The following is a 16,560-nucleotide window of genomic DNA, read 5'->3' as shown; positions in this document are numbered from 1 at the left end:
GCTATCCCTCCGCGGCGTACGACACAGTGGGTCAAGTGGTTAGCGCCACCATCAGGACGTCTTAAACTTAACACCGATGCTCTCCTTTCATCAGTTGGTGCGACGGGTGGGGCCTGTCTTCGAGACTCTCGGGGCCTGTTGGTTGCTGGAATCTGCTTCCGTTTGGATGTCTCTTCTGCTCTTGAGGCTGAAGTGCTAGCTCTGCGAAAAGTCCTACAATGGTGCGACACTATGGTGTTACGGCCATATATCATTGAAGTAGACTCTCTTCAGCTTGTCTGTTTGGCCTCCTCTTCGGACGCGATGCCATGGAAACTCCAAGAAGCTATGTTTTACATCCGGACGTACGTTGCGGCTTGGGGTGCAGTGATTAAACATGTTTATCGGGAAGCAAACAGCGTAGCAGATGCCCTTGCGGCAGAAGGCTTGGTCGCTAATACTCCCTCGATCTTTCGCTCCTTTAATGCTTTGCCTACCAAAGCTAAATTGGCTCTCTTGTATGATTACAGGGGGTTTGCTGCCCGCCGAACTATTCCTCAATAAACGATTCTTTGCTTTAAAAAAAAAAAAAAAAAAAAAAAAAAAAAACACTGCAAATTTGTGAATAAAATACAAGGTTATCAAATTCTAATATGATAATATTGTATGACCGCAATATTTGAAAAGAACTTGTGAATACAAAACAAGGTAATGAATTACATATATATTAACAATATATTGAGTTTTCGTAGTTTACAAATTGTAAATTTTAAAAAGGTAAATTATAAATATTTAGTATGTAAATTGCGAACAGTTGAACCCGGCCGATCTATAGAATAATTTGCGGAGTAAATAGTTGACTAGTTGTAGTTTCATAACTAAAGATAAAGAAATGATATTTCCTATATTTCAAAGTGTCATTTATTCAACAATCACAACCACTAACTAAAGGCTTACCAATTCTTTGCATCTGAGATAGATTCTTAGACAAGAGTTGACAGATCTAATTTGCACGAAAATCATTTTACAATATATACAAAGTCAAACAAATCATTATACAATGCCTAACTAAATGTTCCCATGTGGTATCCTATATCTTTTCTCCGCACGCAACAAATCCACACATATATAAAATGCAATATGTTATTAAACTACATTTTTTGTATCATATAATATGATTTTATTTTTTTTGTAAGTATCATAGTTGTTCAATTTAATTACAAGCTATTTAGATAAAGTTATTTTTAGACGATATTAACTTTGATACAAATGATTTGCTACACATACTATTGTCATACACATGAAAATTTTGCAGTAGAATGTCTCTTATTACTAGGCCTCTTTAGTGATAATATTTGATTGATTGGTTCATTTTATATTTGATTAATAAGTATATATATATATATATATATATATATATATATATATATATATATATATATATATATATATATATATATATATATATATATATATATATATATAAAATGTTATGTGAGATTAGCCAATTTATAATAGCTAATAAATAAAAATAATTGTATTGTCATGTTAGAAGATGAGTGGATATTAAGAAACAAAAATAGCATTATTTTTATTATTTTTATTTTGCAAAAAAAAAAAAAAAAATTGAGTATAGAAAAAACAAAGTGTAAAAGGTATCTATATATGTATAGGCATAACGAACGCGGAGAGTAAGGATTTGTATTTTGGTGACAGCTTTGGATTGCTTGCATTGTGTAAGTAATTCCGTCCATTACAAGGAATATAATATATAAAAGCTACCAAAATTAAAGATTAGATTCACACCCTTTCAAACTATAAATATTATATATATATATATATATATATATATATATATATATATATATATATATATATATATATATATATATATATAGAGGCGGGTTCAGGTGCGGCAGTGTCTCACGGTGCGGTTATTTCTTACGGTGCGGCAACACCAATAGTTCACCAAATATGCACCATCAACGTTAGGAAATACACCACACAAAACAGAGTAAACAGAGCCCTGCATCACCAAACACACACCATTAGGTGTGAGTAAAAACACCATACACTGTTCGGAAATACACCATTGGGGGTGGTGAGTTATATGGTGTGTTTTTTTGAGTCTGTGGTGTATTTTGTGATGTTTTATTACATTTCATTGGGGTGTGTTTTTATTACACTGTTGGTGCATATTGTTAACACTGTTGGTGTATTCTGGAATTTGACCGCACCGCCGCACCGTAAGACCCCGCCGCATATGAGCGCTCTTCTATATATATATATATATATATATATATATATATATATATATATATATATATATATATAGATTTTGGATCAAGGTGAGGTACCTAATTAAAATGAGATCCGGTGAGGTTCGATCCTGAGCATCCATTTCTATATTTGAAGGGTTTAGATTTCTAGGATATTTGTTTTGTAAATGGTTGTTATTCAATATAATTAGGGGTAACACGGTAATTTTATAATTTCATTAATTGTTTCTCCGTGTCTAAATATGTTAGGTTTTCTTTTCCTTATTCATTATGTGTTATTGTATACGCAAAGGTCGCATCTTCTATCGGTTTTCACGGTGAATTCGCAGAGATACGAAGTCGTTGCCTAGTATACTGCAACACTTCCGCCGGCGACGGTAGCACCAAATTCTCAATGGCTGGTTCCTCCCGTGGGCTGTCTAAGCGTTGAAGGAGTGCTGCTTCAAGTGTTGTTGAAGGTATTTTTCTGCTTTTTTGTTGCTGTTCGGGTCTTGGGGTTTGCATGATCGACGATGGGGTGGTTTCGCATGATCTCACGATGGGTTTAGTGTGGCGGGTAGGCTTGGTTTCCGGTGGGCACTCGCCGTTCGCCAGAGTTTTGTGGAGGCCGCCGGAGGTCGTAGTATGGCGTCGGCGGTGGGCGGCAGTGCTCCATTGTTTGAGAACCACGGTAGGGTTTGTCTCCAAGGTTCTTAGGTTTTTTTTTTTTTTTTTTTTTTTTTTTTAATTTTAATATACTGGGTTTTATTAGGAGTCTGTTTTTATTAGGCGGGTGTGTGCGCGTTTTGTGATTAGTGTGTTTTGAATTATGGGTGTGCATATGAACACAGTTCTGTTGATTTTTGGTTTGTGCTAGGCATATTCATGTTTTCTTAAATTCGTAGCTCACTGCATTTTCATATTAATCATATTAGTATTGTAGGTTAATGTATCCTTTCACTACCATTCTTTATGTTTGAAATTTGTTCTTCCATAACCATGTTTGAAATTCTTTGGTGATTTTGAATTTAGTACAATTTTAGTTTTTCACATTTTATATTATATCATTTCTATGTTCAGGCTAATTGCTTTTAAGGGAAATGATGATCTGCCATTCATTATTGCGGGTGATGTTCTTCAACCGTAACTAAAGGTCCATATTTTGAGGAAAAGAAATCCCCATCAAATTACAATTTTAGTATTGCACATTTTGTTGTCTATGTTCATTCTAATTGCTTTAAGTAGAAAATGCTCGCTGCATTTGTTTTTCTTTGCTTTAAGTAGAATATGTTATTAGTCAGTACTAGTAATTACATCCGTGTGAAATTCGTTCAATGGAAGGTTATCAATCCTTGATGTAATGGGCAACAGAATATCATAGATATTGGCGAATAATTCTCGGAAGCCCTATCTGTGGAGCATAAGCACATAGATAATTGAAAATGTAAAACGTAAAAGTATGAACTATAAGCAAAATCATTTTTCTATTTTAATTTTAAGTATATTATGTCAAATTTGGTTTAATTCCATAATCAGTGGCCTTGGATGGTGTTAAACTGCGTAGTTCAGAATTAAGCGAGGATGATATGCTAGTTTACATAGTTTGGAGGCATTTAGTGGTAGTTAGAATGGCAATGGGCATCCATCTTTGTGTATCCGAAGACGATGAATCTGAAAGTTGGAAAATTCAGTCACTCAACAGAAAAGGATGAATGAGCTGGGTCTTTTTTAAGGTACAAAAGCTACTACTTAAGAATCTATTGTGAAAATTAAATAAATTAGTTGATGCACATGTCAATTCTGCTTCAGTTGTGTACTGTGGTCTGTGGAACAAATCAATATGTAAAAAAGAATTGAAACTAAAAAGATGGTTTAAACAAATTGGGTAAGAGACCAAAATCATTACTTAGGTTAAAAGAAAGGATGAAGAACTAATTGCTGTCAGGGGTTGCTTTGACTCCTTTTATAGTGTCTGATTTGAATCTGTGAAGAGAAATGCTCCCCCCCCCCCCCCCCCCCCCCCCAGCCATCTCAGGTGAACTTTGAGGAAATAGTCAGGTCCTTCACTTTGGCATCAGCTCATCACGTATATATTTTCTTCTTTTCAATGCTCTGAGGCTCGAAAATTTGCACTTGTAACTGTGACCATGTTGCATTCTTGTTGAGGTCCTCTGTCTATTTTGTTATTGTGTGCAAATAGTTAGTTAGAATATAACATTTTAGGGTGATCACACACACAAAAGGGGGGAAGCACCTTCATTCTATCCGTGGTTAGTTTTTCATTCTATATAATGATTTAGGTTTTTAGGTTGTTGGTGTTGGTGGTAGGCCTGGGTGTGGGATGGTGTGTGTTCAGTGTGTCGATGTTACAGGGGGTTTATATTCGTCGTCAATGGGTGTTGGTGTTGTCGGTTTTTGGGTTTTGCGGCGGCTGCATGTTCTAGGCTCTAGCAATTAACTACAACTTTTATTACATGTTCTATTTTTCTTGCACAATTGCAGTTGGATGATGAGGAAGTCTATCAACACTGACGGAAATTCAGAAAGAGTAAGAAATGATGTGATGGGGAGGCAAAGATCCTCACAATGTACAGCGTAAACCAGGGTCCGAGGTTGACATTTTTTTTTTTTTTTTTTGTAGAGTTAAAGCTCCACATGAAAGAAAATAATTTCATATGGAAAAATTGTTTAATTTTTATCCCATTTCCTTCTGTTCTTTAATCTTTTTAAGCGCTGCCAATATTGTAGCTGAGGCATGTACATAAATGTATATATAGATCAGAGGTGTAATTAGTAACTCTGTAAAACTAAAAACAAAAAATAAATGTGTGCCTAGAACTATTAATTGTTACACTTCCGGTAGCACAGCCGAGACAGCGACAGGTTCTCTGCCCCTGCGGGGATGGAGCGACAGAAGTTTTTTTTGAGAATTCAGGAGAAGGTCACGGCGAGACGAGCCGTGATACATTAGTGGCTTCCCAGCCCTACAGTGTTTTGCACACGTCCAACTGAAGTAACTCACTAATCCTCAATACTTCTACCCATTTAGTTATTTTCTTCCATATACGGCTAAACAACATGCATTCAACCATACCCCCAATAATACCTTAGCTCCTTAGATCTCGAATTACAGGAAAAACATTTTACACCTCCGATTCACCAAAATGCACACGCCACAACTGTAACACGCACACACCATTACAAGTAGACGCACAGACCACAATTCCAAACGCACAGACTCGCATTACTACTCCTGTGACGCCCAAAAAAAATAACAAACCACTTCTACCCATTTAGTTAATTTCTTCCATATCCGGGCAAACAACATTCATTCAACCATACCCCCAATAATACTTTAACTCCTTGGATCTCGAATTACAGGAAAAACATTTTACACCTCCAATTCACCAAAACGCACACGCCACAACAATAACACGCACACACCATTACAAGTAGACGCACAGACCACAATTCCAAACGCACAAACCCCCCATTAATACTCCCGTGACGCCCAAAAAATAACAAACCACTTCTACCCATTATTTAATTTCCTCCATATCCGGGGCAAACAACATGCATTCAACCATATCCCCAATAATTCTTTATCTCCTTGGATCTCAAAATATTGAAAAAATCGTTATACACCTCCAATTCACCAAAACGCACACGCCACAACAGTAATACGCACATACCATTACAAGTAGACGCACAGAGCACAATTCCAAACGCACAGACCCCCCATTAATACTCCTGTCACGCCCAAAAAATAACAAACCACTTCTACCCATTTAGTTAATTTCTTCCATATCTGGGCAAACAACATGCATTCAACCATAACCCCAATAATTCTTTATCTCCTTGGATTTCAAATTACAGAAAAAACCGTTATGTACCTCCAATTCACCAAAACGCACACGCCACAACAATAACACGCACAAGCCATTACAAGAAGACGCACAGACCACAATTCCAAACGCATAGACCCCCAACACTACAACACTAAATTTCCGTACTGTTACTACAAGATAACGACTCATACACAAACAGATTCTCATACACAGATACATTATACGTATTACCATTCTTATTCCACCTAATATTATGCTAAATATTACTAATTTATTTTAGCCATAATTAACAACACTATTACAATTACTCTTTTATCCTTATTTTTAAAATTTAACCTTAATTATCTAACTCATCTCTTTCAATCACATCCATCAAATTCTAATAACTTAATGGTTGTGATGAGACCTCATGGCCTCATTTTAAGTAGAGACCTCATGGGATCCGAAGCCTATATATATATATATATATATATATATATATATATATATATATATATATATATATATATATATATATATATATATATATATATATATATATATATATATATATTTGGATCCATGAGGTCACTTAGATGGGTGAGATAATGGAGCCTCATCTCATCCATTAAATCATAACATATCAAAGGGTGAGATTGAAAGAGATTTATTTTCCATCTATGGTAGTAGTCTATGCATAAGGGTGTATAAGTAATTGTAATATTAGAGCTATATATGGTTAGGAATAGATTGGAATATATTCCATGCTAAAGATCAACTAATTATGGTGTTGAAATGTTGAATAATATATTTACTGTTATAAATTATTGTTGATAGAGTGTGAGTTGTATTTAAACATTTGTAATCAGCAATAGTGTTTTGGGGTGGGATATCTCTTCAACAATAAAGGTGCAACCGGAAAGAGGTATGTGCAACCTTAATAGAAGTGTGTTATGGGCTATGTTCTGTCTGTGCAGCCATTTAGTTAAGTCGGTGCGTTGAGTTAAGAACCCAACGCACAAGCCCAAAAACTAAACCGAACAAACGTCAGACCTACTAGAATCCAGTGTAAATTTTAAACCCAAAAAAAAAAAAAAAAAAAAAAAAAAAAAAAAAAAAACACCACTTGTAAACCCCAATCGCACAAACCATAACAACAAAAAGCACCAAATAAATATATAAAATAACAACACACCAACAGTTAATAGATCATAACATGTTACAATTAAAATACACATACCAAAATTGCTTTACGTAAAAAAACAAAAACCAAGCTATAAAAATATGGTAAAAGTTTGCCTCAATTCTAGTTGACAGTCCAAATAAGAGATATTTGGCCTGAAAACTTGTCAACCTATTTGTGACCCAACGCACAAGCCGAACACATAAAATGCACACAGAAAAACTTCATAACACAACGCAAACTTCTGTTCATTAATTTTTAAATTGAATAACGGAATCAACATGCAACAAAAACCACAACCATACCGCTGATTGATCATACCCGTCATAACAAAGAATTTAAGTCAAACGTACACACGTGAAAACAAATTGCACACACAGTATAACAAAGAATTGAAGCCAAATGCACACACGGGAAAACAAATTGCACACACCCGATACAATACCATAATTAAGTAGTGCACAAGCCCATAAAATCTGCTAATTAATTATTACACCCTAATTAAGACACTACCAAAAAAGACAACAACACCCCCACATGCAAATAAATCACACGCACAAGGCATTATATTCAGCCAAATCTAATCCATCCAAAACCCCAAATAAACGCACCAGATCAAGCCTCACCACCTCCCCTGACAAAGGTAACCTCACCGGATCCAAAATCTATATATATATATATATATATATATATATATATATATATATATATATATATATAAGTATATATATATATATATATATATATATATATATATATATATATATATATATATATATAATGACGGTTTTTTCCGGCTAAAAGAATGGCTAATTAAACAAAATGCGCATTTATGACATATAAACCCTTTTCTCTCTCTTTCTGTTTCCTTCCCAAAAAGTTGAATTCTCAATTTTAAAGTCAACACGACCAAATCCAACAAAACATGCGAGAGGATGTAATTAATGTAAATCACGATAATTCAGTGACTTAGCGGCCAAATATTGATATGCATAACAGACCTGTCTATTTTAGATATAATTCTCACATTGTCACCGTCGAGTTTCAAACATTGATCTCTTATTCTAAATACTGTCTACTGAACCACTGAGCTAAGCTCATGCAGTTCTCATTCGATTTCCTAGTGTAGTGGAGAGTGGTTGGTGGTTAGGACTTCGTTTTTGGCCTATACTTCACCACTTCAATTCACCGTTCTAAATTCTAATGCTCTCATTAAACCAACCCAAACACGCAATTGGATTGGATAAATTGCATTTAAAAATAAATAAAATTATTAGTTTTTCTTTCTAAATTTATCAATAATAAAGTTTAAAAGAAAATATGTTTGTTCACCAAAACACCACAACCTTGCAAAACTAAATGTGTGTTTTGCATCTTGCAACAGTGGGGAACCAAAAGTCGTGAATAACTGAGGAATCAAAATGCTTTTCTTTTTCTTGTTAGATGTCGTTCATGACCTATAAGTTATTAAATATTACTTGTTGCTAGTTTGATAATGAACCTGAAAAGTCACACTTTAATGGTCAGGGGTAATGCAGTGAACTTTAAAAGGAATCGGTAAGGAGTTATCGATTGAATTAATATTAATAGATTAATTAATAGCTGATTAATGAATTAATTTAATATTGGATAGTTCTGAGTTTTTTAAAGCTAGCACTTTTTGGGCTCAAACCCGACTAAATAAATAACCTTGTCCTTTTTCTTAAAGAGATTAAGTGGGAGAGATTTGTTAGAAGGAAAAATAGTTTTTCACGTAAAAACTCTGGATGTTCTTGCGTGCGCAGTCGGTGGACGAACTAGAGGTCGGACAATTGGACGATTCAAGTTGTTGATTCTGTCAAAACTCGCTTCAAGAGTAAAAACTAAAAACATTCAAACTCCTTTTATAACGTAAAATCTAGGAAAAGAGATTGATACTTCCACTATGCGTATGCATATTTTCTAAAAGGTTACCCTACTTAGTACCTATTCTCTTTATATTTGCCTTCAAAGTTCAAACTAATACATCACTATTGCAAGGCGTTTGCTAATGATTATCTACCAAAATCTTGATACTATACTCAATTTTACTATTGCAAGGCGTTTGCTAATGATTATCTACCAAAATCTTGATAGTATACTCAATTTTAGACTCTAAATAAGAAAAATAATTAGTCATTGAGTACAATAATTCACACAATGCGCATACTATAATTAGTTATTCCAATAAAAATCGACTATGGAATTGTAGGACTCAAACTAAAGTTAGAATGACACATTATTGCAATCTTATTAAACTTCTATACGGGTTGTAACAACTTTTAACAAAACCATTAAACAAAGTCATTTTATATATTCCCCCCAATGGTCACTTAAATAGACCAACGCTATAATTCTCCCTTGTTTATTAAATGCAACATCTAACATGAAGTTGCAACAAACTTGCTCTTTTATTAAACTATATACTAGCTAGCCATTTTGTATACTGTTAATTATTGTACGTACCCCCCTGCCCCTTAGGTCATAACAACAATATAATTCTACCATTTTAGTGTACGAAATGGCAAATTAGAATTGGTTTAAGAGATGGCTAGCTTGAATGTTGTAGAATGTGATTTTTTTTGTTACATTAGGATGTGAAAATTTAAAGATGTAAATTTAAGTGAGTCATGCTACATTTATATTTTAAAATTATTTTTAATTTGCATATCGTGACATATCATTAGAGTTAATTCCAGTTTTGGTCCGAGATTTATAGGTGATGACAGTACACTTTTAGTCCTTTTTTTTTCAGGACATCTATTTTTGGTCTTAGTATTATTGTGACATGACCATTTTTTATCCTCTATCAACAAAATAGTTTAAATTTCGTTAAATTCAAGGGCATTTTGGTCTTAAATTATGAATTTTTTTCAAATAAAAATAAACATAAAAAAATATAGTGGGTCAACCTGTTTTGTATAAAATAAAATAAAAAAAGATCAAAATGCATGTCATTGTATTTAACAGTATTTCACTGATTTTGTTGACAGAGGACCAAAAATGATTATGCCACAATAATACTATGACCAAGTGAGGATGTTTAGATGTTATAATAAAAAAAGAAATACTAAAAGTGAACTGTCGCCTATAAATCTAAGACCATGGAAGAAACAAATGCAGTGCTCCTCCTGGAAGTGGTCATTCCGGAAGGAACACTTTCGACATTAGTTGACCGGGAAATTGGACGGCATAACCAAATGTGATACAAATAATATAATTATGCACCTAATTAAAAAAGTTTAATAATCAATGATTAAATGTGATTCATATATAATAGTTAGGGGATTAAAAGTGAAATTTATTCTAGATTCAAGCTTAAACCTTACCACGATCAGATGAAAAGGATGAATCATTGTCATCCTTCACAAACAAGCCTTTGAACATGTAGAATTATGACTTGCCTAGACCCTTGTAATTTTATGATATTTCATCGTGTGAATATTAAGGCGTGGTGTGCCAATTGATTAATAGATAATTAATAAATATAAATACTTTTTCAACTTTCAAACTTTTAATAAATACCACCACGTCGATAAAATGAAAACTTTAAAATAACATTATTCATGTGAAAATATGTGCTCAAAGGTCTTTAAAATACCCAAATTTGATGGAGTGTTAACCTATCAACTTGGGTAATTTAGTCAAATAGCAATGGAAGTACGCAACAAAATCCCCACACTATGAACGGCCAAAAATAGCAGTTAATAACAAGTTGAATGCAGCTAATTAAGTTCAAAATACATATTCACCAGGGCCGGATTTTAGGCTGTGCAAGCTGGGCTACCGCACAGGGCCCCCAATTTTAGAGGGGCCCCAAATTTTAGAGGTTCAATATTTAATTTTTACACAGTTAGTTTCGAAATAAAAATTAAAAGTTTTCAATTGAATATAAAAGGTTTTATGAAGAGGTGGTGAGAATATGTATTTATTGTATTTTAACTTGTAGGTCAAAGGTTCGAAACTTACATGTATTGGTTTTCAAAATTGTAATTTTGTAGGGCCACATTTATTTACTAGAACAGGGCCACAAAAACTTAAAATACGGCCCTGATATTCACGCATGGCTTTGAGGTTTGGGAGTTGGGACCACCCCAGCAACCGTGTGGACCCAACTATTGTTGTTGCCATTTGCCCTCTTTCAGCGCGCGTGTACAATTATTTGAAGGTCAAATTTTACTTTTATATTTAATTATTATAAAATTGTGACATTTAAAAATTTTAATTTATGAAAAAGTTTGTAACCGCTACTTAAATACGCCCTTAAGGGTGTGTTTGAAAATCCGAAAAATGATTTCTGGTGTTTGGGTAAGCAAGGAAAAGAGAAGTCAATGGAAAATCACTTCAATTTTTTCACAAAATGACTTCCCCTTTTTTTTGGGGGGGGGGGGGGGGGGGGGGGAGGGAGGGGGGAGTCATTTTCCATCTTCTATTCAGACGCTCTGCCTGCAATCTCCACGCCTCCATCTGCAAGCTCTACCCCTCCATCAATATGAGAAAAGGCTCCACAAATATATCCATCGCCAGAAAAGCTTTACCGGAGGTTCCTCATCACTGGTTTCCGCATCGGAACCAAAGGTACTGGTTTCCGAATCTGAAACCAGTTCTCAGAGAGGTTTTCGATTCGGAAATCAATGAGAACTGATTTTCGGCTTCGGACGAAAACCAGTGATGAATTGGGAAGAAGGACACAATAAAGTTCCTGTGCTTATTTGTTTTGACTGAATTACTCTTCTATTTTTTTGAATTGTATTGTAAGTCAAGAAGAAGAACACAACAGAGCAGAAAATTTAAAAAATGAACTTATCAAATATCATAAAAAGTAAAAAATAATGGAAGAAATAAAAAATAATTGAAGTATACAATTCTGTTCATTTTCCTATACATTTTCTAGAAAATGAACCAAACACACAAAGACAATTTTCCGTTGTGCAGCCAAACACAGGAAAAGAAAATATTTTTTGAAAAATTACTCATTTTCTAGAAGTCATTTTTCTAATTTCCAAACAGACCCTAAGATAAAGACATTGAGAAATTTTATATTATTATATTTTTTATTTTATTAAATTATTACAATTAGTCATGTGTTTAAATTTTTATCATTCTATCAGTAATAAAGAGCAATCAAAATTTTAGATGAGTAGCCATTTAAGTTTTTCTCCAAAACATGCTTTGAGCAATGTTTCAGTTTAGCATTTTGGAGAAAGAAATTTCTTTCCCCAAAATGGCCATCTCTTAACACCCACCCTCCCCCCACCCCCAAATGAATTGTATTAATTGAAGGAGCTTTAGAGCATCCACAATAAAGCATAATATGGGGTTAATGTAAGAAGAAATAAATTAGGTGGGGTTATTTTAAGAAATAATTATCTTGCAAATGTTGAATTATTTCTCTTCACAATGGAAGAGAAATATCAAAGAAGATTGGCTGCGCGCATAGCAGCCGCCCACTGCACGTGGCCGTCAGGCGCGCCTGACCATTGATTATATATATATATATATATATATATATATATATATATATATATATATATATATATATATATATATATATATATATATATATATTTATTTATTTATTTATTTAAAATCAGTTTTGATTTTTTTTTCCTCCCATCTCCACATTCTCTTTCCTAATCACTCGTATTACATTATCTCCTAAATCTCCCCAACTAATGCGAATGCTCTTAGGAAGTAGGATCCTTTCAAAAAGGAACCCAAAGCTTCACTTATTAATTGAAGAGGGACAATGTCCGTAATTTTTAAATCTTTCGATTGGGTTTTTTGTTGTTGTTATGTTATTATTATTATTATTAATTTTAATTATTAAAATAAAAATAAATAGTTAATTTACCAAACACTTTTGTACAACTTGTTTATAGTATCAACTAATTAAACCGGTTAACACGTCAACTAATAACTAATTGCAAATACCTCATTGTGTAATTTTATTAGTCAATTAAAAGAGTTTATAATAGAGGTGAAGAAATTACATGTTGGAACAAGATGTTTAAATAATTCAATTACAAATTAGTCATCTTTGTTAAAAGCGGAATGATAGAATTTTAAATGGAGAACTAATTGCTCAGCTCTAAGCAAATAGAGGTGAGGATATAATGCGACAAAACTAAAAAGGTATGATTAAATGTAACGATATCACAATGGTTGATTATTTAAAGTGGAATTTGCTATTTTTAAAAATTTTGTATTCATATATGGTAATTTTTAGTTATGCAATTGTTTGGTATATTTTTCAATGAATCATACTAGAGACCCTTATAATTGTTAAGTTCTATTAGTCACTCATGATGTGTATTATTATTATTATTATTATTATTATTATTATTATTATTATTATTATTATTATTATTATTATTATTATTATTATTTTGAATGCTACTGACTACTTTCTCAACCTACTGAAGCACAAAGAGTCAATAACGCCTCCACTGATGTTCGAACTCACAACCTCCCATGTCCAATCCGAGTGTCATCTGTGCACAAGGTGCTTGACGTGTATTTTTTTAATTGAATATGCCGGTTCTTATTAATTGAGGTTGTAGTAAGTCAATTCACTAGTAATATAATTTGTAACTCAATAAAATAAATAATTTCCCTTTTATTTAGGTGTGTTTGGTTCCCATAAGGATTGGAATCGAAATCGAAATCAAATATTTGGTAATGGTAATGTGTTTTGGTAATAGTATTTTGTATGTTTGGTAGTAAGGTGGAATTGGAATGATTATCATGTTTGGTTAGGTATGGTCCTGTAATGGAAATAAATATTTTAAAAATATAAAAATAAAAAGTTAAGATGATTGATGACACCCAAAGCAACAATATGAAAATAAAATTAAAACAAAAATTTTAAAGCATTAATTCAAACTTAAAAATCAAATTACCGACAATGTAGTGCACTTAGAGTTTAGTTATTTTGATTTGATTTATAGTTACTTTTTATTGTTTGGAGTTTAATATTTATAGTTTAGCTTTAAGGTTCTCCTTAGAATTTTAGGGTATAGCTTTTTTTGTTTTTTTTTTAGTTTAGTTTAGTTTTTAGGGTTCACATATATTTATTATCAAGTGCACTCTATACTATTGCGCACAGTCCACTTTAAAATTGAAATTATTTTAAAAAATGTCACCAAATTTTTTTTATTTTTGTTGTAATTTGACCTATCAACTAGTTCAGTTCTCGCGTGATGTTTGCATGGTACTGCTTCGTGATTGTATGTATATGAGTATATAGAATATATAAGTAAAAGGGAGATGAAGAACACAATTTCATAAGACCATCTTTTCATTAAGCCTTCACTCTCAATTTATAGGGACCATTACAACCTTTCACATACTCATCATAATTCATGTAATAAGTAAAGGCTAAGGAAAGGTCTCAAGTTTAATGACCATAATAATAACATATTTATACCACTCCCCCTTGGTCATTAAATAACTATACTCATGCCTCGTTAAAAACCTCGCTAGAAAACCCAGTGGGAAAAACCTAGACAAGGAAAAGAGTACATGAAGTATGTCAAACCATGTGTTGCACCGGTTGCCTCATTAAAAACCTTAGCCTAAGAAAATCCAGTGGGAAAAAACTTAGCTAAGGAAAAGAGTACAACCATAAGCCTTTCGGGCATAATCTTCAAGATTTCAAGGATCTTCAGGACTATCCACTCAAGTGAACCAACATCGATTGCCTCATTAAAAACCTTAGCCTAAGAAAATTCTGTGGGGAAAAACTTAGCTAAGGGAAAAAGAGTACAACCATATGCTTTCGGAGCATAACCTTCAGGATTTCAAAAGCCTTCTAGATTGTCCATTCCAGTGCAGTTAGGGGTTGTCGCTCCCCCTGAAGATAACAATCTTCTAAGCCCACGCATCCCAATTTTATGAACATATTACTCAAAAGTGGATGTGGGCAGAAATTTAGTGAGCATATCTGCAAGATTGTTCACTGAGGCAAACTTTCTCAACAAGAATTTTACCACTCTTCTGGAGTTCATGTGTGTAGAAGGACTTAGGTGCAATATGTTTTGTAAGGTTCCCCTTAACAAACCTATAACTTGCTTGTGGAACACAATCTTATTTATCCTCATATGGGACATTGGGAGGGTAAAACATAGCATAACTAGTTTGGGACTTGGCATCATAGGGATCAAATAAAAGAGTCAGTACCTAAGTAGCCCATCAAAACCACATATTGGTTTCTCACATAAACGTCAAAATCTTTATACCTCGAAAATGTTGGAGGATATGTTAAACATAATTCCAATATTTCATTGTAGATGGAGCACTAAACGTTGCTAGCAATTTCATCGCAAATTTAATATCAGGCCTGATGCGACTATAGAACTTCTAGTTCTATAATAGTGCTCCAATAACAATGAAGTAATAGACTTTCAGTCCCTAAATATCCTCATCATCATATTCAAGTCTAAATGGTCTTTTATCTACTTCAAGAGATTATTGGACAACTATTTGTGTGATAAGTAAATAATACTTATCCATATAAAACATCTTCAAGATATTTTTCAAGTAGTCTAACTGGTGTATAAAACTTCTTCAAGGAGAAGCTCGATCTTTAGGTTGAAACAATACTTGGATTTCCAAGTCTTTTATTTCAAAACTCCGTCTTTCGGCATGAGCTGATATCATCAAACTCTCTATGTGTTTCAATGATATTTAAACCATCAATATCGACTGAGATGATAAATAAATAACTCCATTAGCAATCGTTAACGAACACATAATGATACATATTATTTGCATATTCCTTCTTCGGGATGAAAACACTCCGTCAATAATATTCAAGCCATACAAAGACTTTATAATATTCAATAATTGTTCAAGCCATACACATTGTGATTTTCACTTTCCTCATTTCGAAAGTATTGAATCCATCAGGGATTTACAAATAAATATTAACATCTAATGACCCATAAGTTTGCGGTCATGACGTTCATCAACTGCATATCTAAATTTATAATTCATTGCCAATGATGTTAATTAGCGGAACGTAATGCCATATGTTGTGAGAGAGAATATTTGATCAAAATCAATTTAGGGTCTCTGCATAAACCCTTAAGCTACCAGTCTCGCTTTATATCATACCACCATATTGTTTGTATTTCTCTTTTGTGCAAACACCCATTTGTAACCTTCAAGGTTAACATTAATTAAATGGTATACATGTTATAAAGAGAATACAGTTTTAGCGAGCTGAGCTGTATATGCCTCAATTGTTCATTTATACATTAAAAAAAATCAGGGCACTACCGGTGCCTAGCTC

This window comes from Ipomoea nil, unplaced genomic scaffold (genome assembly GCF_001879475.1).
Source record: "Ipomoea nil cultivar Tokyo-kokei standard unplaced genomic scaffold, Asagao_1.1 scaffold1043, whole genome shotgun sequence".
Classification (NCBI taxonomy): domain Eukaryota; kingdom Viridiplantae; phylum Streptophyta; class Magnoliopsida; order Solanales; family Convolvulaceae; genus Ipomoea; species Ipomoea nil.
Note: the sequence above shows the minus strand (reverse complement) of the source record.